The 25,940-nt window shown below is 37.3% G+C and overlaps 1 protein-coding gene across 4 annotated transcripts in view; it reads right to left on the reverse strand.

The window, feature by feature from the left end:
• The window catches only part of LOC148954383 (uncharacterized), a 253,036-nt gene that overhangs the window by 200,591 nt on the left and 26,505 nt on the right, over positions 1-25,940 (reverse strand). The window lies entirely within an intron of this gene.

The raw sequence follows: 25,940 nt of genomic DNA on the forward strand, positions 1-25,940 counted from the left end.
TGTATCCAGTAGGAAAGTTCAAGAAAGAGTAGTTACTTCTCTCACTCTTTTTGCCTATGTGTCATGGCAGTTGTTTGCTTATTCCAATGCATGTCTTTCTCGGTTTCTTTGTCTGAATCTACGCATTTGTATGTGTTTTTGTCTCTCTCACTCTTTTTGCCTGTGTGTCTGGGCGGGTGTTTTCTTATTCCAATGCATGTATTTCTCGGTTTGTGTGTCTGAATATACGTATTTGTATTTGTTTTCGTCTCTCCCACTCTGTTTTCCGGTGTGTCTGTGTGGGTGTTTTCTCATTCCAACGCATGCCTTTCTCGGTTTGTGTGTCTGAATCTACTTTTTTATATGTGTTTTTGTCTGTCTCACTCTTTTTGCCTGTGTGTCTGGGGCGGGTGTTTGCTTATTCCAATGCATGTTTTTCTCGGTTTGTGTGTCTGAATCTACGTATTTGTATGTGTTTTTGTCTCTGTCACTCTTTTTCACTCTGTGTCTGGGGGGGGGTGTTTGCTTATGCCAATGCATGTTTTTCTCGGTTTGTGTGTCTTAATCTACGTGTTTGTATCTATTTGTGTCTCTCTTATTCTATTTGCCTGTGTGTCTATGCGGGTGTTTGCTTATCCCCATGCATGTCTTTCTCGTTTTGTGTGTCTGAATCTACGTTTTTGTATGTGTTTTTTTCACTCTCACACTTTTTTGCCTGAGTGTCTGAGCGGGTGTTTGCTGATTCCAATGCATGTCTTTCTCGGTTTGTTTATCCTAATCTATGTATTTGTATGTGTTTTTGTCTCTCTCACCCTTTTTAGCTGGTTGTCTGGGTTGGTGTTTGCTTATTGCAATGCATTTCTCTCTCGGTTTGTGTGTTTGAATCTACGTATTTGTATGTGTTTTTTCTCTCTCACTCTTTTTGCTTGTGTTTATGGGCAGGTGTTTACTTATTTCAATATATGTCTTTACCGGTTTTTTTGTCTGAAATTATATGCCCTAATTTGTTTTCATCCCTCTCACTCTTTTTGCACGTTTCTCTGGGCTAATCTTTTTTTATTTCAATGCATGTCTTTCTCTGTTTGTGTGTCTGAATCTACGTATTTGTATGTGTTTTTGTCTCTCTCACTCTTTTTGCCTGAGTGTCTGGGCGGGTGTTTGCTTATTCCAATGCATGTCTTTCTCGGTTTGTCTGCGTGAATCTACGTATTCGTATGTGTTTTTGTCGCTCTCACTCTTTTTGCCTGTGTGTCTGGGCGGTTGTTTGCTTATTACAATGCATGTCTTTCTCGGTTTGTGCGTCTGAATTTACATATTTGTATGTGCTTTTGTCTCTCTCACTCTTTTTTCGTGTGTGTCTGGGCAGGTGTTTGCTTATACCAATGCATGTCTTTTCCGGTTTTTGCGTCTGAATCTACGTATTTGAATGTGTTTTTATTCCTCTTACTACTTTTGCCCGTGTGTCTGGGCGGGTGTTTGCTTATTACAATGCATGTCTTTCTAATCTTATGTGTCTGAAAATACGTATTACTACGTGTTTTTGTCGCTCTCACTCTTTTTGCCAGTGTGTCTGGGCCGGTGTTTGCTTATTCCAATGCATGTCTTTCTCGGTTTGATTGTGTGAATCTACGTATTTGTATGTGTTTTTGTCGCTCTCACTCTTTTTGCCTGTGTGTTTGGGTGGATGTTTGCGTATTCCAATGCATGTCTTTCTCGGTTTGTGTGTCTGAATATACATATTTGTATGTGTTTTTGTCTCTCTCACTCTTTTATCCTTTGTGTCTGGGCGGGCGTTTGTTTATTCCAATGCTTGTCTTTCTCAGTTTGTGTTACTGAATCTATGTATTTGTATGTCATTTTGTCTCTCACTCTTTTAGCCGGTGTGTCTGGGCGGGTGTTTGCTTATGCCAATGCATGTCTTTCTCGGTTTGTATGACTGAATCTACGTATTTGTATGTGTTTTTGTCTCTCACTGTTTTAGCCCGTGTGTCTGGGCGGGTGTTTGCTTATTCCAATGCATGTCTTTTCTCGGTTTGTGTGTCTGAATCTAGGTATTTGTATGTGTTTTGTCTCTCTCACTCTTTTTGACTGTGTGTCTGGGCGGATGTTTGCTTATTCCAATACATGTCTTTCTCGGTTTGTGCGTGTGAATCTACGTATTTGTATGTGTTTTTGTCTCTCTGACTCTTTTTGCCTGTGTGTCTGGGCGGATGTTTTGCCTGTGTGTCTGGGCGGATGCTTATTTCAATGCATGTCTTTCTCGGTTTTTGCGTCTGAATCTACGTATTTTTGTCTCTCTCACTCTTTTTGCCTGTGTGTCTGGGCGGGTGTTTGCTTATTCCAATGCTTGTCTTTCTCGGTTTTTGTGTCTGAATCTACGTATTTGTATATGTTTTTGTCTCTCTCACTCTTTTCGTCTGTGTGTCTGGGTGGGTGTTTCCTTATTACAATGCATGTCTGTCTCGGTTTTTGCGTCGGAATCTAAGTATTTGTTTGTGTTTTTATCTCTCTCACTATTTTTTGCATGTATGTCTGAGCGGGTGTTTGCTTATTCCAATGCATGTCTTTCTCGATTTGTATGACTAAATCTACGCACTTGTATGTGTTTTAGTCTCTCTCACTTTTTTGCCTGTGTGTCTGGGCGGGTGTTTGCTTATTCCAATGCATGTCTTTCTATGTTTGTGTGTCTGAATCTAGGTATTTGTATGTGTCTTTGTCTCTCTCACTCTTTTTGCTTGTGTATCTGGGCGGGTGTTTGCTTATTACAATGAATGTGTTTCTAGGTTTCTGTGTCTGAATGTACGTATTTGTACGTGTTTTTGTCTCTCTCACTCTTTTTGCCTGTGTTTCTGGGCAGGTGTTTGCTTATTTCAATGCATGTCTTTCTCGGCTTGTGTGTCTGAATCTACGTATTTGTATGTGTTTTTGTCTCTCTCACTCTTTTTGCCAGTGTGTCTGGGCCGGTGTTTGCTTATTCCAATGCATGTCTTTCTCGGTTTTTTTGTGTGAATCTACGTAATCGTATGTGTTTTTGTCTCACTCACTCTTTTTGTCTGTGTGTCTGGGAGGGTGTTTGCTTATTCCAATGCATGTCTTTCTCGGTTTGTGTGTCTGAATCTATGTATTTGTATGTGTTTTTGCCTCTCTCACTATTTTTTGCCTGTCTGTCTGAGCGCGTGTTTTCATATTCCAATGCATGTCTTTCTCGGTTTGTATGACTAAATCTACGTACTTGTGTGTGTTTTAGTCTCTCTCACCTTTTTGCCTGTGTGTCTGGGCGGGTGTTTGCTTATTCCAATGCATGTCTTTCTCGGTTTGTGTGTCTGAATTTATGTATTTGTATGTGTTTTTGTTTCTCTCACTATTTTTTGCCTGTCTGTCTGAGCGCGTGTTTTCATATTCCAATGCATGTCTTTCTCGGTTTACGTGTCTGAATCTACGTATTTGTATGTGTTTTTTGTCTCTCTCACGCTTTTTGCCTGTGTCTTGGCGGGTGTTCGCTTATTCCAATTAAATGTGAATTGTTTATGTTTTAAGTATGTTTCATCTCATTCTAAGAGACGTAAAAAAAGGTTGAAAAAAATACCATGTTAAAAAATAAAAAAATTCACAGAAAAAAAAGTGGAATAATTTCAGTGCATAAAAAATTCAATCACAAAAAAAAAGTTGAATAATTTCAGTAAAAAAAAAAAATTAGTCAAATAAAAAAAGTGCTACTACAAACAATATTTTTCTAATAGTAAAAGTCACTACTAACATTTCTATATCATTCTCATTTTGAATTTGTAAAATATTAAATATGATTTTTTTGATTTAAGTATGTTACATGTCATTTTAAGATATGTAAAAAAAAGTGGAAAAAATATATCATGTTAAAAAAAACTCAAAACAAAAAAATTGAAAAAAAGGGGGGGGAGGGGGCCAAAAAGTTTGGAGGGGGTCCTTGATGGTTCAAACCCATAATAATCTCACTAGTTGATTTATAAGGATTTCTAACGATTGTTCTGAATCTCTTTATTCAAATTCTTTTCTCGGCATCTACATCTTTATTAGTTTCAGCTCTGAGCGCTCCCTAACGTCCAAAAACAGATTATGCAAGACATTCCGAAGAAGATAGCGTTGACGTGTGCCCTGGAAAGGTGACAAGGAACGTAAAGTGGGCAAATAGCATGGAAAGCAGCGTAAAGTAAGCAAAATAAAACCTCAATAGAGAATGACCTAGGTAAAGTTCATTCAACTTGATACGCTTCAGTGGTTCCTATGGCTGTACGCAAGATGGAACATAGATAGAGAATGACCTAGATAAGGTTCGCTCAACTCAAGGGTGCCCTAGAGCATGACCTAGATAAATTTCATTCAACTTGATACGCTCCAGTGCTTCCTAGTGCCTCTATAGGATCCATATGACATTGGGAGGGGATACTCACTCTATTTAAAAGGTGTAGAGGGCCCTAGGGGATGACCTAGATAAAGTTCATTCAACTTGATACGCTTCAGTGGTTCCTAGTGCTTCTATAGAACCCATATAACATTGGGAGGGGATACTCACTCTCTTTAAAAGATGTAGAGGGCCCTAGGGGATGACCTAGGTAAAGGTCATTCAACTTGATACGCTTCAGTGGTTCCTAGTGCCTCTATAGAATCCATATGACATTGGGAGGGGATACTCACTCTCTTTAAAAGGTGTAGAGGGCCCTAGGGGATGACCTAGATAAAGTTCATTCAACTAGATACGCTTCAGTGGTTCCTAGGGGCGTCAGCAAATCCATATGGCCGATTCTACTGGTTAGTTGCCCTCAAATCACTTTTAACTATTAAAAAGGGTACTAGTCCTTTGAACTTCAAATTGAATGAGCCTTTTTTCAAGTTTCTACGACAAGGAATTCAATAAAAACCTTATATGCCCCCAGGGCATAGCTTATAATCCTTGCCCTGAGGGTTGTAGGTGAGTGTCCTCCTTAAAAATATGTTTTCTATCTGGAAATCGACTACCCTGGACAAAATGCCTATCTCAATATTTTTATTGGATATGTTTGGGGGAATGATGGGTGGGGGGGCTAGTTGCCCTCCAATCACTTTCGGCTATTAAAAAGGGCACTAGCCCTTTGTATTTCCTGTCGAATGAGCTTTCATTGAAGTTTCTACGACAACACTTTCTTTAAAAACCTTATAAACCCCCAGGGCATAACTTAAAACCCCTGCCCTGAGGGATTTGGGGAAGTATCCTCCTCAAAAACATATTTTCTATGTGGAAATCAACTACGCTGAACAAAATGGCTATCTCAAAATTTTGATTGGATGTGTTTGGGGAATGAAGGGCGTGAGGGGGGGGGGGGCCTAGTTGCACTCAAATAACTTTCGACTATTAAAAAGGGTACTAGCCCTTTGAATTTCCAATCGAATGAGCCTGTTTTGAAGTTTCTACGACAAAAACTTCAATAAAAACCTTATATGCTCCCAGGGCATAACTTATAACCCTTGCCTTGAGGGTTGTGGGGGAGTGTCCTCCTCAAAAACACATTTTCTATCTGGAAATCAACTACGCTGAACAAAATGGCTATCTCAAAATTTTGATTAGATGTGTTTGGGGGAATGATGGGTGTGGGGGAGGGGGCTAGGGATGTGGGGGAGTGTCCTCCTCAAAAACATATTTTCTATCTGGATATCAACTACGCTGAATAAAATGGCTATCTCAAAGTTTTGATTGGATAAGTTTGGGGGAATGAAGGGCGTGGGGGAGGGGGCTAGTTGCACTCAAATCACTTTCGACTATTAAAAAGGGTACTAGTGCTTTGAATTTCCAATCGAATGATTCTGTTTTGAAGTTTCTACGACAACATTTTGATTGGATGTGTTTGGGGGAAAGTAGTAATGGTTCAATCTATTCAACAAGACATGCCCATCATATAGCTATAATGCTTACAAGCGGGGTGTCCCACCATATAGCTACAATGCTAACAACAAGACAGTCCTGTCATACAAGCAGACAGTGATATGACCGGATTCAACTACCATGAAAAATTCGTGCTGTTGTTTCTGTTAAAAGTCGTGCGTGTTTTCATGGTAGTGATTCGTTTCCTTTGTATGAAGTTGTGAAATTCTTTCTGTAATTTAATTTGTTAGGTGTGGTTGACTTATGTTTAACCTTGAACACGGATATAAAATTTCTGACAATTTGTTATTTTATCAGTTCAGAATTGGCATTTGAAATATAATGATGCATTCAAATAAAAGGAATATTGACGAAAGCTACACGCAAGAAGTAAGTTATTCCTTTATATTCTTAGTGGGTAAAGAAATTAATTCAAATAAAATATATACAGACCCTATTATAGTTAACAGATTGTTAAATATTTTTTGAACCTGGATCTCCAGAGGTCGGTAAAGAGCAATCTCAAAACATGAAAAAAATTATGTAAACGCTGCATTTAAATGCCTTGCGAGCTTAGCACATGAGGTAAATCATACCTACTTTTTATTCCGGCCCAAAGTTCCCCACATTCGTTCCCCACCGGTCGTCCACCCCCTCCCTCCAATAACCCCCCCCAAAACCCCCCCCCCCCCAACATTTTTTTTTCACTTTATAACAGGAAATATCACTAAGGAATATAAAGATGAATCGATGAAAAACAAAGTACCAGCAAACATTACTACCATTGATCAAATAATCAATGAACCAAATAATACCAAAGACGAAAAGCACATTGAGCCTGTCGATGACAAACCTGTAAAAATTTTGTATGACTCAAAATGTAATAATGATTATTCTACTGATTACGAACTAAGAGAAGACACCAGCTATAGTATCAAGAGAGAACATGGTGAACCATTTTATGGAACAGATTCAAAATGACCAAAGTTGTTCATTGATAATAATAATGTATAATAACAATATATTTTTTGTATTAATATTCTACATGACATTATTTCATTAAAAATATGTTATGCATTATATTGTTATATGTTCATTATTTTTAGAGTAAGCCAGCATATCAAACGTTTAGAATGTCTATTAAAACATCAGAGATGTAAGAAAAGGAATTTATATACATCATATTTCAGAGAGATAGCTCAATATAGAAAAAATCTAAACGCCAGAATTAATAAATTATCTGTCAAAATCTAGTGACAGATATACGTAATAGCATTAATGGGCTATGACTATCAGAGAGAACAAATTCTTTATCAATGTGTTTTCAATTATACGTGTGATAAAGGTGATCGAATTTAGGGATAAAATTGAACAAAGTTTTTATTAAAATTATTTATCGATGTCATTTGTCAGCTAAATCGGATAAAATTGACAAAATGTATATATTAGAATGGATAGATTCCTGATCATCAGCAGTTTTTGGATTGGTCATTATGAAAAAATTGTAAGCAAATAACACACTCATTCTTGAACTCACCTCTTGCATAAACACTACAGAAATTATATAAAAAAAAATAATTAGGCATTGAGATAGGCAAACATCCTCCCAGACACATAAGGAGAGGAAGTGAGAGAGACGAAAACACGTATAAATGTAAGGATTCAAGCATGCAAACCGACACAGACAGATACTGAGCTAAGCAAACGCCCAACTAGACACATAAGCAGAGGAAGTGAAAGAGACAAAAACACATATAAATATATAGATTCTGACATACAAATCGACAAAACAGTCACTGAGATAAGCAAACATCCACCCAAACACATAGGCAAGGCGAGTAAGAGAGACAAAAACACATGGAAATATATAGATTCAGACATACAAACCGACAGAGACAGGCACTCAGATAAGCAAACACCCGCCCAGACACATAAGCAGAGGAAGTGAGAGAGGCAAAAACACATATAAATGTAAGGATTCTGACATACAAAGCAACAATCACCATCATTGAGATAGACAAACATCCGCATAGACACATAGGCAAGGAGAGCGAGAGTGACAAAAAAACATATAAATATATAGATTCAGACATACAAAGGAACAATCATAGGCATTGACATAGGCGAACAACCGCCCAGACACATAAATAGAGGAAGCGAAAGAGACGAAAATACATATAAATATATAGATTCTGACGCACAAATCGACACATACAGTCACTGAGATAAGCAAACATCCATCCAGACACATAGGCTAGGAGATTGAGAGAGACAAAAACACATGGATAAATATTGATTCAGTCATACAAACCGACTGAGACAGGCATTGAGATAGGCAAACACCCGCCCAGACACATAAGCAGAGGAAGTGAGGGAGACAAAAAACACATATAAATATATGGATTCTGACATACAAACCGACAAAAACTGGTATTGATATAGGCAAACATCCGCCCAGAAACATAAGCAGAGGAAGTGAGAGAGACAAAAACACCTATTAATATATAGATTCTGACATACAAACCGACAAAGACAGGCATTGAGATAAGTAAACACCCGCCCAGACACATAAGCAGAGGAAGTGAGAGAGACAAAAACACATATAAATGTAAGGATTCTGACATACAAAGCAACAATCACAGGCATTGAGATAAGCAAACATCCACCCAGACACATAGGCAAGGAGAGCGAGAGTGACAAAAACACATATAAATATATAGATTCAGATATACAAAGGAACAATCACATGCATTGAGATAGGCAAACACCCGCCCAGACACATAAGTAGAGAACGTGAAAGAGACAAAAACACAAATAAATATATAGATTCTGACATACAAAACGACACAGACAGCCACTTAGATAAGCAAGCATCCGCTTAGATACATAGGCAAGGAGAGTGACAGAGAAAAAAACACATGCAAACACTTAGATCCAGTCATACAAACCTACAAAGACAGGTATTGAAATAGGTAAATCTCCGCCCAAACACACAAGCATAGGAATTGAGGGAGACAAAAAACACATATAAATGCAAGTATTCTGAAGTACAAACATTAAAAGACAGGCACTGAGATAGGCGAATACCAACCCAGACACACAAGCGGAGGAATTGGGAGAGACAAAAACACCTATTAATATATAGATTCTGTCATACAAAGCAACAAAGACAGGCGTTGAGATAAGCAAACATCCACCCAGACACATACGCTGCGAGAGTGAGAGAGACAGAAACACATGCAAATATATTGATTCTGACATACAAACCGACAAAGACAGGCATTGAGATAGGCAAACATCCGCCCAGACACATAAGTTGGAGGGAGGGGGTTGGAGGGAGGAGGGGTGGACGATTGTGGCACTTTGGGCCGGTGGGGAACGAATTTGGGGAACTTTGGGCCGGAATAAAAAATAGGTTTGATTTACCTCATGTGCTAAGCTCGCAAGCCATTTAAATGCAGTGTTTACATACTTTTTTTTCATGTTTTGATATTGCTATTTACCGACCTCTGGAGATCCAGGTTCAAAAAATATTTAACAATCTGTTAACTATAATAGGGTCTGTATAAATTTTATTAGAATTAATTTCTTTACCCACTAAGAATATAAAGGAACTTACTTCTTGCGTGTAGCTTTCGTCAATATTCCTTTTATTTGAATACATCATTATATTTCAAATGCCAATTCTGAACTGATAAAATAACAAATTGTCAGAGTTTTTATATCCGTGTTCAAGGTTAAACATAAGTCAACCACACCTAACAAATTAAATTACAGAAAGAATTTCACAACTTCATACAAAGGAAACGAATCACTAGCATCAAAACACGCACGACTTTTAACAGAAACAACAGCACGAATTTTTCATGGTAGTTGAATCCGGTCATATCACTGTCTGCTTGTATGACAGGACCGTCTTGTTGTAAGCATTGTAGCTATATGGTGGGACACCCCGCTTGTAAGCATTATAGCAATATGATGGGACTGTCTTGTTGAATAGATTGAACCATTACTACTGGGGAATGAAGGGCGTGAGGGGGCGGGGGGCTAGTTGCGCTCAAATCCCTTTTGACTATTAAAAAGGGTATTAGCTCGTTGAATTTCCAATTGAATGAGCCTGTTTTGAAGTTTCTACGACAACGCCTTCTATAAAAACCTCATATGCACTGTCTTCCATAAACAATGCCTTCTATAAAAACCTTATATGCCCCCAGGGGATAACTTAAAACCCTTGCCCTGAGGGTTGTGGGGGAGTGTCCACGGCAAAAACCAATTTTCTATCTGGAAATCAACTACGCTGAACGAAACGGCTATCTCAAAATTTTGATTGGATGTGTTTGGGGGAATAATAGGCGTGGGGGAGGGGGCTAGTTGCCCTCCAATCCCTTTCGACTATTAAAAAGGGTACCAGCGCTTGGAATTTCCAATCGAATGAGCCTGTTTTACGTTTCTAAGACAACGCCTTCTATAAAAACCTCATATGCCCCCAGGACATAACACAAAACCCTTGCCCTGAGGGTTGTGGGGGAATGTCCTCCTCAAAAATATATTTTCTATCTGGAAATCAAGTACGCTGAACAAAATGGCTATCTCAAAATTTTGATTGGATGTGTTCGGGGGAATGATGGGCGTAGGGGGGGGGGGGGGGCGAGTTGCCCTCTAATCACTTTCGACTATTAGAAAAGGGTACTAGCCCTTTGAATTTCAAATCGAATGAACCTTTCTTGAAGTTTCTACAACAACGCCTTCTATAAAAACCTTATATACCCCCAGGGCATAGCTTAAAACCCTTGCCCCGAGGGTTGTAGGGAAGTGTCCTCCTCAAAAACAAAATGGCTATCTCAAAATTTTGATTGGATGTGTTTGGGGGACTGAGGGGCGCGGGGGGGGGGCTACATGCCCTCCAATCACTTTCGACTATTAAAACGGGCACTAGCCCTTTGTATTTACAATCGAATGAGCCTTTTTTGAAGTTTCTACGACAACGCCATCTATAAAAACCTTATATGCCCCAAGGGCATAAATTAAAACCCTTACCCCGAGGGTTGTGGGGGAGTGTCCACCACAAAAATATATTTTCTATCTGGAAATCAACTACGCTGAACAAAATGGCTATCTCAAAATTTTTATTGGATGTATTTGGGGGAATGATGGGCGTGGGGAGGGGGGCTAGTTGCCCTCCAATCACTTTCGACTATTAAAAAGAGCACTAGCCCTTTGAATTTCCAATCGAATGAGCCTTTTTGAAGTTTCTACGACAACGCCTTCTTATATACCCCCAGGGTATAACTTAAAACCCTTGCCCCGAGGGTTGTGGGGGAGTGTCCTCCTCAAAAAGATATTTTCTATTTGGAAATCCAATACGCTGAAAAAAATGGCTTTATCAAAATTTTGAGTGGATTTGTTATGAGTAATGATGGGCGTGGGGGGGCCTAGTTGCCCTCCAATCCCTTTCGACTCATAAAAAGGGTACGAGCCCTTTGAATTTCCAACCGAGTGAGCCTATTTTGAAGTTTCAACGAGAACGCCTTCAAAAATACCTTATATGCCCTCAGGGCATAACTTAAAACCCTTGCCCTGTGGGTTGTGGGGGAGTGTCCTCCACAAACTGATATTTTTTATCTGGAAATCAACTACGCTGAACAAAATGGCTATCTCAAAATTTTGATTGGATGTTTTTGGGAGAATGATGGGCGTGGGGGGGGGTAGTTGCCCTCCAATCACTTTCGACTATTAAAAAGAGCACTAGCCCTTTGAATTTCCAATCGAATGAGTCTTTTTGAAGTTTCTACGACAACGCCTTCTTATATGCCCCCAAGGTATAACTTAAAACCCTTGCCCCGAGGGTTGTGGGGGAGTGTCCTCCTCAAAAAGATATTTTCTATGTGGAAATCCACTACGCTGAACAAAATGTGTAGCTCAATATTGTGAGTGGATGGGTGAGGTGGACTGAGGGGCGGGGGGGGGGCTAGTTGCCCTCCAATCACTTTCGACTATTAAAAAGGGCACTAGCCCTTTGAATTTCCAACCGAATAAGCCTGTTTTGAAGTTTCAACGAGAACGCCTTCTAAAATACCTTATATGCCCTCAGGGCATAACTTAAAACCCTTGCCCTGAGGGTTGTGGGGGAGTGTCCTCCACAAACTGATATTTCTATCTGTAAATCAACTACGCTAAACAAAATGGCTATCTCAAAATTTTGATGGGACGTATTTGGGAGAATGATGGGCGTGCGGGGGGGGTAGTTGCCCTCCAATCACTTTCAACTATTAAAAACGGCACTAGCCACTCCAATTTCCTATCGAAAGAGCCCTTTTCGAAGTTTCTGCGACGACTCCTTCGATACGAAGTGTCCGCGAGTAGTAATCAACCTTATACTTTGCTTGCGCCCCTGTACCAAACAGGTTTCTGGTAGGTATAATCTGGTTTGGAGGGTACAATCTGGTTTGGTGGGTATAGTCTGGTTTGATGGGTAGAGTCTGGTTTGGTTTTTCAAAGAGAGTGACTATCCCCATGCATATATGTAAACATTTCTACGGGGCTTTACACCTTTTCAAAGAGATTCAGAGCTCCCTCACATGGCCATCTGGATTTGCTTGGAGCTCTATCAATTTCAATGTTATTCTGGACATAGTATACAACATTTAAAAGAGATTCAGAGCCCCTTCCCATTACCTTCTGGATTTGCGCGAAGCTATAGCAATTTCAATGTTATTCTGGACCTTGTATACACCTTTTCAAAGAGATTCAGAGCTCCCTCACATGACCTTCTGGATTCTATGGAAGCTATAGCAATTTGACACCTTTCCAGTGCATGTACCTATGGATCTGGTTTGGTGGGTATATACGATAACTTGATTTGTGGTTGGGATTTGAATAAAAGAAATGGTTTTCACTACAATTCATATTAGTAAGAGAATTGAATTCAGATTCAAGTATTATCACGACCAGTATATGCCTTAGCAGATATTGACAAATGATAATTGCCTTAACTCGAGAGTAGTTTGTTATTAAAAAAAAAATTGGATGTTACAATTAAAATTGTTTGATTGACATTTGCCAAAAGGGGTAAGGGATTCGTGAAGTGAACTGTACGAACGATCTTATTTGAATAATAAGGAAAAAGAGATGGAAAATAAGGAAAATTTTAAGATGGAGAAAAAAAAGGGTTAAAGTGATTAGCAGTTAAGGTAACCCTGAAGAGCATGTTAATTAATTAGCATTTGCGAATACTTCGATGTGTTTGGTATAATACACAAGTGGTGTTTTGAACAGGGTTGTCAGTTTAAAATGGAGTCTAACGAGGGCTTGTTAACTCAGGCAATTTGTTATAAACGGGTATGTATATTCTAGTCGCTTTCTTCACTACAGATAAGGCTATTGTGTTTTTTTTTCTGAACTTTCTGAGGGAGGTGGGTGGGGGTAACTATTTGGTTTAAATAATTAGTTTACGAGTAGAAAAATGCTTCACTTCAGATAAGGCTATTGTGTTTTTCTGAACATGTGTGTTTTTTTTCTGAACTTTCTGAGGGAGGAGGGGGTAACTATTTAGTTTAAAAATTAGTTTACGAGTAGAAAAATGCTTCACTACAGATAAGGCTATTGTGTTTTTCTGAACTTTCTGAGGGGGGAGGGAGTAGCTATTTAGTTTAAAAATTAGTTTACGAGTAGAAAAATGCTTCACTATAGATAAGGCTATTGTTTGTTTTTTTTATGAACTTTCTGAGGGAGGAAGGGGTAACTATTTAGTTTAAGAAATTAGTTTACGAGTAGAAAAATGCTTCACTACAGATAAGGCTATTGTGTTTTTCTGAACTTTCTGAGGGAGGAGGGGGTAACTATTTAGTTTAAAAAATTAGTTTACGAGTAGAAAAATGCTTCACTACAGATAAGGCTATTGTGTATTCTGAACTTTCTGAGAGAGGTGGGGGTAACTTTTTAGTTTAAAAATTAGTTTACGAGTAGAAAAATGCTTCACTACAGATAAGGCTATTGTGTTTTTCTGAACTTTCTGAGGGAGGAGAGGGTAACTATTTAGTTTAAGAAATTAGTTTACGAGTAGAAAAATGCTTCACTACAGTTAAAGCTATTGTGTTTTTTTTCTGACCTTTCTGCGGGAGGTGTGTGGGGGTAACTATTTAGTTTAATAAATTAGTTTACGAGTAGAAAAATGCTTCACTACAGATAAGGCTATTGTGTTTTTCTGAACTTTATGGGAGAGGTAGGGGGTAACTTTTTATTTTAAAAATTATTTAAATAGTAGAAAAATGCTTCACTACAGATAAGACTATTGTCTTTTTCTGAACTTTCTGAGGGAGGAGGGGGTAACTATTTAGTTTAAAGAAATTAGTTTACGAGTAGAAAAATGTTTCATTACAGATACGGCTATTGTGTTTTTCTGAACTTTCTGAGGGGGGAGGGCGATGGTAACTATTTAGTTTAAAAAATTAGTTTACGAGTAGAAAAATGCTTCACTACAGATAAGGCTATTGTGTTTTTCTGAACATGTGTGTTTTTTTATGAGCTTTTTGAGGGAGGAGGGGGTAACTATTTAGTTTAAAAATTTATTTAAGAGTAGAAAAATGCTTCACTACAGATAAGGCTATTGTGTTTTTCTGAACTTTCTGAGGGAGGAGGGGGTAACTATTTAGTTTAAAAATTAGTTTACGAGTAGAAAAATGCTTCACTACAGATAAGGCTATTGTGTTTTTTTTCTGAACTTTTTGAGGGAGGTGGGTGGGGGTAACTATTTAGTTTAAGAAATTAGTTTACGAGTAGAAAAATGCTTCACTACAGATAAGGCTATTGTTTTTTTCTTAACTTTCTGAGGGAGGAGGGGGTAACTATTTAGTTTAACAAATTAGTTTACGAGTAGAAAAATGCTTCACTACAGATAAGGCTATTGTGTTTTTCTGAATTTTCTGAGGGAGGTGGGGGTAACTTTTTAGTTTAAAAATTAGTTTTCGAGTAGAAAAATGCTTCACTACAGATAAGGCTATTGTGTTTTTCTGAACTTTCTGAGGGAGGAGGGTGGGGGTAACTATTTAGTTTAAGAAATTAGTTTACGAGTAGAAAAATCCTTCAATACAGATATGGCTATTGTGTTTTTTTTCTGAAATTTCTGAGGGAGGAGGGTGGGGGTAACTATTTAGTTTAAAAAATTAGTTTACGAGTAGAAAAATGCTTCACTACAGATAAGGCTATTGTGTTTTTCTGAACTTTCTGAGAGAGGGGGGGGGTAACTTTTTAGTTTAAAAATTAGTTTACGAGTAGAAAAATGCTTCACTACAGATAAGGCTATTGCGTTTTTCTGAACTTTCTGAGGGAGGCGGGGGTAACTATTTAGTTTAAAGAAATTAGTTTACGAGTAGAAAAATGTTTTACTACAGATAAGGCTATTGTGTTTTTCTGAACTTTCTGAGGGGGGAGGGCGATGGTAACTATTTAGTTTAAGAAATTAGTTTACGAGTAGAAAAATGCTTCACTACAGATAAGGCTATTATGTTTTTCTGACCATTTGTTTTCTTTTTCTGAACTTTCTGATGGAGTAGGTGGTAACTATTGAGTTTAAAAATTAGATTACGAGTATAATAATTCGTCACTATATATAAGACTTTTTCTTTTCTGAACTTTATGAGGGAAGAGGGAGTAGATTTTTCGTTTAAAAATTAGTTTACGAGAAGAAAAATGCTTCACTACAGATAAGGCTATTGTGTTTTTTTTCTGAACTATCTAAGGGAGGTGGGTGGGGGTAACTATTTAGTTTAAGAAATTAGTTTACGAGTAGAAAAATGCTTCACTATAGATAAGGCTATTGTGGTTTTTTTTTCACAGTTACATTCTCTTGATTTTTTAAAGTTCATTTCGAATTTCTTTCATTGAAATGCAAGAGTTGGAATATTCCAGTAGTGTTTTGTCGTGGTTTAGCTTGTCTCAGTTACATTCTCTTGATCTTTCAAAATTTACTTTGGTTTTATTTCATTGATATGCAAGAGTTGGAATATTTCAGTAGTGTTCTGTCGTGGTTTACCTTGTCACAGATATATTCTCTTGATTTTTCAAAGTTCATTTCGAATTTCTTTCATTGAGATGCAAGAGTTGGAATATTTTAGTAGTGTTTTGTTATGGTTTAGCTTGTCACAGTTACATTCTCTTGATCTTTCAAAGTTCACTTTGGTTTTATTTCATTGAAATGCAAGAGTTGGAATATTTCAGTAGTGTTCTGTCGTGGTTTACCTTGTCACAGGATTGTTTACCATGTAACAGTTACATTCTCACTATACAGGTTCACTTAGAGTGGCGCGCCACTCTAAGTGAACCTAGATCAACCCAACTTTTTGGATATCTCTCACTATGACTCTGTTTGTGTGTCGTGTCTGTGCGTGTGTCGTCTCAATGTGTATGTCATCTCTGTGGGTGTGTCGTCTCTGTTTTTGTGTCTTCTCTGTATGTTTATCGTCTGTGTGTGTGTGTCGTCTTCTATGTGTTTGTTGTCTTTGTCTGTGTGTGGATGTGTGTGTGTGTGTGTGTGTGTCGTCTCGATGTGAGTGTGTCGTCTCTGTTTTTTTGTCTTCTCTGTATGTTTGTCGTCTCTCTGTGTGTGTCGCCTCTTTGTATGTGTCGTCTCTGTGTGTGTTTCATCTCTGTGTGTGTGTGTGTCGTCTCTGTGTCTGTGTTGTCTCTATGTGTGTGTGTAGTCTCTCTGTGTGTGTCGTTTCTGTGTGTTTGTCCTTTCTGTGTGTGAGTCGTCTCTTTGTTTCTGTCGTCTCTGTGTGTTTGTCATCTCTCTGTGTGTGTGTGGTGTCCGTCTCTTTGTGTGTTTCGTATCTGTTTGTCTGTGTGTATGTGTGATCTCTTTGTGTGTGTTGTCTCTGTGTGTTTGTCGTCTGTGTGTGTGTGTGTGTGTGTGTGTCGTCTCTCTCTCTATGTGTCTCGTCTCTGGTGTGTTAGTCATCTCTGTGCGTGTGTCGTCTCTATGTGTAAGTCCTCACTTTGAGTTTGTCGTCTCTGTGTGTGCGTGTCTTGTCTGTGTGTGTGTGTGTCGTCTCTGGGTGTGTGTGGTCTCTCTGTCTGTGTGTGTGGGTGTTGTCTCTGTGTGTGTCGTCTCTATGTGTGTTTCGTATCTGTGTGTGTGTGTCTCGTCTATTGTGTTTGTGTGTCGTCTCTATGTGTGTTTATCATGTCTGTGTGTGTGTGTGTCTCGTCTCTCTGGATGTGTGTGCTGTCTCTGTGTGTGTGTATCGTTTCTGTGCGTGTGTCGTCTCTATGGGTGTTTCCTCTATGTGTGTGTGTCATCTCTGTGTGTGTGTGTGTCTTCTCTGTGTGTGTATCGTCTCTGTGCGTGTGTAGTCGCTATGTGTGTGTGTCGTCTCTGTGTGTGTGTTGTCGGTATGTGTGTGTGTCGTCTCTGTGCGTGTGTCTTCTCTCTGTGTGTGTGTGTGTGTGTGCGTCGTCTCTGTGCGTGTGTCGTCGCTATGTGTGTGTCATCTCCTCTGTGTGTGTGTCGTCTCTATGTGTGTTTTATCTGTGTGTGTGTGTGTCATCTCTGTCTGTGTGCCGTCTCTCTGTTTGTGTGTGTGTGTCGTCTCTGTGCATGTGTCTTCTCTGAGTGTGTTGTCGTCTCTATGTGTGTGTCGTCTCTGTGCGTGTGTCGTCACTATGTGTATGTCGTTTTTGTGTGTGTGTGTGTTGTCTCTGTGTGCGTGTTGTGTCTGTGCTTGTTGTGTTGGTTGTATGTTTGGTATCTGTTTGTGTGTGTGTGTGGTCTCTTTGTGTGTGTGTCGTCTATATTTGTGTTTGTTGTGTATATGTGTGTGTGTGTGTGTGTCTCGTCTCTGTGTGTGTGTGTCTTCTCTGTGTGTGTGTGTAAATGAACTTTGAAAAATTAAGAGAATGTAACTGTGACAATGTAAAGCACAACAAAACACTACTGAAATAATCCAACTCTTGCCTTTCAATGGAAGAAATTCAAAATGAACTTTGAAAAAGCTAGAGAATTTATCTGTGACAAGGTAAACCACGACATAGCACAACAGAAATATTCCAACTCTTACATTTCAATGAGATAAAACCAAAGTGAACTTTGAAAGATTAAGAGAATGTAGTAAATCACAACAAAACACTACTGAAATAGTCCAACTCTTGCATTTCAATGAACGAAATTCAAAATGAAATTTGAAAAATCAAGAGAATGTACCTGTGACAAGATAAACCACGACAGAACGCTAATGAAATATTTCAACTCTTGCATTTCAATTATATAAAACCAAAGTGAACTTTGAAAGATCAAGAGAATGTAACTCTGACAAGGTAAACCATGACAAAACACTACTGAAATATTCCAGCTCTTGCATTTCAACGAAATAAATTTAAAATGAACTTTGAAAAATCAAGAAAATGTAACTGTGACAAGTTAAACCACAACAAAATACTAATTAAATATTACAACTCTTGAATTTCCTATAAAGAAATTAAAAATAAATTTTTAAAAATCAATATCATATAATTGTGACAAGGTAAATAACGACAAAACACTACTGAAATTTTCAAACTCTCGTATTTCAATGATAGAAATTCAAAATGAACTTTGAAAAATTAAGAGAATGTAACTGTGACAAGGTAAACCGCAACAAAACACTACTGAAATATTCCAGCTCTTGCATTTCAACGAAAGAAAGTCAAAATGAACTTTGAAGAATCAAGAGAATGTAACTGTTACTTGGTAAACCATTCTTTGACAAGGTAAACCACGACAAAACACTACTGAAATATTCCAACTCTTGCATTTCAATGAAGTAAAACCAAAGTGAACTTTGAAAGATCAAGAGAATGTAACTGTGACAAGGTAAAGCACAACAAAACACTACTGAAATATTCCAACTCTTGCATTTCAATGAAAGAAATTCTGAAATGAACTTTGAAAAATCAAGAGAATGTATCTATGACAAGGTAAACCACGACAAAACACTACTGAAATATTCCAACTCTTGCATTTCAATGGAATAAAACCAAAGTGAATTTTGAAAGATCAAGAGAATGTAACTGTGACAAGCTCAACCACGACAAAACACTACTGAAATATTCGACCTCTTGCATTTCAATGAAAGAAATTCGAAATAAACTTTGAAAAATCAAGAGAATGTAACTATGACAAAAAAAACACAATAGCCTTATCTATAGTGAAGCATTTTTCTACTCGTAAACTAATTTCTTAAACTAAATAGTTACCCCCACCCACCTCCCTTAGAAAGTTCAGAAAAAAAAAACACAATAGCCTTATCTGTAGTGAAGCATTTTTCTACTCGTAAACTAATTTTTAAAATAAATAGTTACCCCCTCCTCCCGCAGAAAGTTCAGAAAAACACAATAGCCCAATCTGTAGTGAAGCATTTTTCTACTCGTAAACTAATTTTTTAAACTAAATAGTTACCCCCTCCTCACTCAGAAAATTCAGAAAAAAAACACACATATTCAGAAGAGAACAATAGTCATCTGTAGTGAAGCATTTTTCTACTCGTAAACTAATTTCTTAAACTAAATAGTTACCATCGCCCTCCCCCCTCAGAAAGTTCAGAAAAACACAATAGCCTTATCTGTAGTGAAACATTTTTATACTCGTTAACTAATTTCTTTAAACTAAATATTTACCCACTCCTCCCTCAGAAAGTTCAGAAAATCACAATAGCCTTATCTGTGGTGTAGCATTCTTCTAATCGTAAACTAATTTTTAAACTAAAAAGTTACACCCCACCTCTCTCAGAAAGTACAGAAAAACGCAATAGACTTATCTGTAGTGAAGCATTTTTCTACTCGTCAACTAATTTCTTAAACTAAATACTTACCCCCACCCCCCTCCCACAGAAAGTTCAGAAAAAAACACAATAGCCTTATCTGTAGTGAAGCATTTTTCTACTCGTAAACTGATTTCTTAAACTAGATAGTTACCCCCTCCTCCCTCAGAAAGTTCAGAAAAACACAATAGCCTTATCTGTAGTGAAGGATTTTTCTATTCGTAAACTAATTTTTAAACTATAAATAAAAGTTCAAATAGGGATAAAATCCTTTTAATAGACAGTGATGATAGAAATTCACAAAAATACCAGATATTTCGGTCACATATACAGTGATCGTCATCAGTAGTAAAACATCAGTAGTTTTACTACTGATGACGGTCACTGTATATGTGACCGAAATATCTGGTATTTTTGTGAATTTCTATCATCACTGTCTATTAAAAGGATTTTATCCCTATTTGAACTTTTATTTATCGTCATGGAAAGGCAGTGTGGTCTCCGAAATTATCTACGTAATTTTTAAACTAAAAAGTTACCCCAACCTCTCTCAGAAAGTTCAGAAAAACACAATAGCCTTATCTGTAGTGAAGCATTTTTCTACTCGTAAACTAATTTCTTAAACTAAATAGTTACCCCCACCCACCTCCCTTAGAAAGTTCAGAAAAAAAAACACAATAGCCTTATCTGTAGTGAAGCATTTTTCTACTCGTAAACTAATTTTTAAACTAAATAGTTACCCCCTCCTCCCTCAGAAAGTTCAGAAAAGCACAATAGCCTTATCTGTAGTGAAGCATTTTTCTACTCGTAAACTAATTTTTAAACTAAAAAGTTACCCCCTCCTCCCCCAGAAAGTTCATAAAAAAAAACACATGTTCAGAAAAACACAAGATCCTTATCTTTAGTGAAACATTTTTATACTCGTAAAATAATTTCTTAAAATATATAGTTACAATCACCCTCCACACACAGATAGTTCAGAAAATCACAATAGCCTTATATGTAGTGAATCATTTTTCTACTCGTCAACTAATTTCTTTAAAATAAATAATTACCCCCTCCTCCCTCAGAAAGTTCAGAAAAACACAATAGCCTTATCTGTAGTGAAGCATTTTTCTACTCGTAAACTAATTTTTAAACTAAAAAGTTTCCCCCCCCCTCTCTCAGAAAGTTCAGAAAAACAAAATACCCTGATCTGTAGTGTAGCATTTTTATACTCGTAAACTAATTTCTTAAACTAAATAGTTACCCCCACCCACCTCCCTCAGAAACTTCAGAAAAAAAACACAATAGCCTTATCTATAGTGAAGCATTTTTCTACTCGTAAACTAATTTCTTAAACTAAATAGTTACCCACTCCTCCCTCAGAAAGTTCAGAAAAACACAATAGCCTTATCTGTAGTTAAGCATTCTTCTACTCTTAAACTAATTTCTTAAACTAAAAAGTTACCCCCACCTCTCTCAGAAAGTTCAGAAAAACACAATAGCCTTATCTGTAGTGAAGCATTTTTCTACTCGTAAACTAATTTTTTAAACTAAATAGTTACCCACTCCTCCCTCAGAAAGTTCAGAAAAACACAATAGCCTTATCTGTATTGAAGCATTTTTCTACTAGTAAACTAATTTATTAAACAAAATAGTTACCCCCTCCACCCTCAGAAAGTTCATAAAAAAACACACAATATCCGTATCATTAGTGAATAATTTTTCTACTCGTAAACTAATTTTTAAAATAAATAGCTACTCCCTCCCCCCTCAGAAAATTCAGAAAAACACAAAAGACTTATCTGTAGTGAAGCATTTTTCTACTAGTAAAATAATTATTAAACTAAAAAGTTAACCCCTCCTCCCTCAGAAAGTTCAGAAAAAAAAACACATTTTCAGAAAAACACAATAGCCTTATCTTAAGTGAAGCATTTTTCTACTCGTAAACTAATTTCTTAAACTAAATAGTTACCCCCACCCACTTCCCTCAGAAAGTTCAGAAAAGAAAACACAATAGCCTTATCTGTAGTGAAGCATTTTTCTAGTCGTAAACTAATTTCTTAAACTAAATAGTTACCCCCACCACCCTCACAAATATAAGAAAAAAAAAACACAATAGTCTTATCTGTAGTGAATCATTTTTATACTCGTAAACTAATTTTTAAACTAAATAGTTACCCCCTCCTCCCTCAGAAAGTTCAGAAAAACACAATAGCCTGATCTGTAGTGAAGCATTTTTCTACTCGTAAACTAATTTTTAAACTAAATAGTTACCCCCTCCTCCATCAGAAAGTTCAGAAAAACTAACACACATGTTCAGAAAAACACAATAGCCTTATCTGAAGTGAAGCATTTTTCTACTCGTAAACTAATTTCTTAAACCAAATAGTTACCCCCACCCACCTCCCTCAGAAAGTTCAGAAAAAAAAACACAATAGCCTTAACTGTAGTGAAACAAGCGACTAGAATATAAATACCCGTTTATAACAAATTGCCTGAGTTAACAAGCCCTCGTTAGACTCTATTTTAAACTGACAACCCTGTTCAAAACACCACTTGTGTATTATACCAAACACATCGAAGTATTCGCAAATGCTAATGAATTAACATGCTCTTCAGGGTTACCTTAACTCCTGATCACTTTAACCCTTTTTTTTCTCCATCTTAAAATTTTCCTTATTTTCCATCTCTTTTTCCTTATTATTCAAATAAGATCGTTCGTACAGTTCACTTCACGAATCCCTTACCCCTTTTGGCAAATGTCAATCAAACAATTTTAATTGTAACATCCAATTTTTTTTTTTAATAACAAACTACTCTCGAGTTAAGGCAATTAACATTTGTCAATATCTGCTAAGGCATATACTGGTCGTGGTAATACTTGAATCTGAATTCAATTCTCTTACTAATATGAATTGTAGTGAAAACCATTTCTTTTATTCAAATCCCAACCACAAATCAAGTTCTATATACCCACCAAACCAGATCCATAGGTACATGCACTGGAAAGGTGTCAAATTGCTATAGCTTCCATAGAATCCAGAAGTTCATGGGAGGGAGCTCTGAATCTCTTTGAAAAGGTCTATACAAGGTCCAGAATAACCTTTAAATTGATATAGCTTCATGCAAATCCAGAAGGGCATGTAAGGGAGCTCTGAATCTCATTGAAAAGATGTATGCAATGTCCAGAATAACATAGAAATGGCTATAGCTTCACGCAAATCCAGATGGTCATGTGAGGGAGCTCTGAATCTCTTTGAAAAGGTGTAATGCCCTGTAGAAATGTTTTGCCTATATGCATGGGGATAGTCACTCTCTTTGAAAAACCAAACCAGACTGTACCCATCAAACCAGACTATACCCATCAAACCAGACTATACCCACCAAACCAGATTATACCTACCAGAAACCTGTTTGGTACAGGGGCGTAAGCAAAGTATAAGGTTGATTACTACTTCCGGGTATGGAGAAAAAACAACACATTGTGCCCACATCGTTCTTTACTTAGGCAGCGCTAGGGTGCTGCCTATGATGTAGGATTTGTTGTGATGCTTATTGTCGCATGTCTTCTAGTCGCAGATTTTTCGTGCATCATTACCTAAGACATTTTCCCATGTCTATTGCTTTAGCTGTTCGAATTCATTCAAAATCATGTGTAATTCCGCATGTGTAAAACTTCTTTCCCAGCACTTCCCCAGTCTTTATATTCTTATATAATCCGTTTTTATATAATTCAGTAAAACCCAAGTATGTTCCAATGCCTATGTCCTCTTAAATAACTAAATTACGCATTGGAATAATTTTCGTTTTATTCTTTAGTTTTAAGTGATAGGGTTGTAAATCACCAATGGAAATTCTGAATTCTAGGAAATTCTTGCGTGAATTCATTTCCTCCTTCCTGTTTATTCTTTAAAAACACTAAAATAACACAGTCCTTGTTCCATTGTAATTTCTGAAATATCTAAATTGCGCAATACCATAATTTTCGTGTTATTCTGTAGTTTTAAGTCACATTTCCGTCTGCAATTCAATGTAATTTTCCTGTTTCTTATTCTATGCCCTTTTCTTTAGCCGCTCAGAGTCATTTGCCATCTTATGTAATTCTGCACGTGCCATAGATACAAAAAAAAAACTCATCCTTCCTACTTATCCTTCACAGACTCGCACACGCTAAACTAACATGTTCCTTCATTCCGCTGCAATTTCGCTTTATCTTCTAACCGCAGATTTCGTTGTGTAATATTTTGTTTGCAATTAAATGTATTTGGTTTTTTTTTCTTTTTCCATGCTTTTTTCTTTAGCTGTTCGATGTCATATGTCTTCTTTCGTAATTCTGCATGTGTCATAGGTACTAAAATGGATACGACTACCCCTGGGGAACAAAATGATGTAACTTTTGCTCTTTGAATGTATATGCATTTGACGTCACTCAGATGATTTTTTTCTGGCAAGAATACATTCGTTTTTCCTGTTTATTCTTCACAGACGCCAAAATAACTTTATTCTATTCCACGGTTGTTAAGAAACTCCGGCATGAATTCATTTCTCCCTCCTGTGTATTTTTGCAGACGCTAAAATAACACTTCTTCATTGTAGGGTGAAAAATTAGTAATTCCAATTGAATTAAAGAATTCTGGCGTAGATTCAATTCCTCTTTCCTGCTTATACTTCACAAACTCACGCACGCTAAACTATCACGTTCCTTCCATTCTATTGCAATTTTGCTTTGGCTTCTAACCGCAGATTTCGTTGTGCAACATTTTCGTTTTCAGACACCAATGTAACACTTCTTCATTCTAGGGTAAAAAATCAGCAATTTCAATTAATTTGAGTAATTCTGGCGTGACTTCAATGCCTCCTTCCTGTTTATCCTTCGCAGATTCACGCACACTAAACTAACACGTTCCTTCATTCTATGATTTCGCTTTGTCTTCTAACCGCAGATTTCGTTCTGCAACATTTTCATTCGCAATTCAATGTGATTATATCTATTTCCTTTTCCAAGCCTTTTTTTTTAGCTGTTCAGATTAATTTCTCATCTTGTGTAATGTTGCATGCGTCATAGATACTAAAAACTATACAACCGCTCTTGGGGAAAAATGATGTAATTTTGCTCTTGAAAAGTATATAAATGTGACGTCACTTCCATGTTTTTTTCTCCAAAACTAATGCTCTAAAGGAATTTTCCACAATTTGTGACCCATCTAGATCGTTTTTTTTTTTTCAGATCAATTTTCAAAAGAAAAATGTGGAGCCGTTTTCAAATTTTGTTTTTTTTCATACATGTATAGAAACATAGTTGCTCGTTTTAAGAGAGTACACTGATATATAAGACAAAAATTATACGGCAATAATCAGCTTTGAAATACATTTCAGCAAAGATTTTATCATTTATCTATGTTGGCTGGATAATTCTCGTAAAGTAGCCTTCATATATTGAAGAATCGAGTGCTGCTCCGGAGTTTCTAACGAAATAAAAATATAATGACTGAATAAGGGATATAACCTCAGAAGGACTTAGGAAAGTTGTTAAACAGATAAAGGTAGGATCAGGGCCAGGAATGGATGGCACACCAGCAGTTTTGTTAAAGAGGTTTCTGGGTGTTTTTTTTGCTAGTTTTAGTGAGTATTTTTAATAGAATTATAAGTAGTGGTGCATAGCCTTCTCTACGGAAAGTATCGATTATGGTACCGTTATTTGTGGGTCTATTTGTCTGAGAGGGTGAAGGTTCAAATCCTAGCGTATCCAATTATTTGGTTTGGGACGGGGGTCAGTAGCGTGACTCTGCAAGCTCAGCCAGAGTTGACCCAGCTCTAAATGGGTACCAGGAGAAATCTGGGGAAGGTAAACAGGTAGGGTGTGCGTAAGCACAGGATGGTTGGCCCCCAACCCCCCATTGCACTTCCTGGCTGAAGGGCCAAGAAACGGAGATCAGCACCGCCGGTAGGGACTGTAAGGTCCAATGCCGTATTACCTTTACCTTATTTGTAGGTCTACCTTTCAGCTTTATTCTTTTATTTGTTAGTATGTATTCTGGGACTAAGGCTATGGTCAGGGTCGTGGGTTCGGGACTTTCTAGGCTTTTTGACTAGGCTTTCTAGGCTTTTTTTCTAGGCTTTCTAGGCTTTTTCGAAAAATTAATTTTTCGGTGTTATTATTTGCAGATGACACTGAATTGGTGGCGAAGTCGGCAAGGGAGCTACAGATATTATTTGATTTCATTGAGGAATATTTACAAATGAAAAAGTTACAGCTTAACGTTATGAAAACTAAAGTGGTTATTTTTAATAAAAGAAAATAAAAATAGAAAATA

This window comes from Artemia sp. Qi Xiang Cuo, chromosome 3, assembly GCF_049724085.1.
Source record: "Artemia sp. Qi Xiang Cuo chromosome 3, ASM4972408v1, whole genome shotgun sequence".
NCBI lineage: Eukaryota > Metazoa > Arthropoda > Branchiopoda > Anostraca > Artemiidae > Artemia > Artemia sp. Qi Xiang Cuo.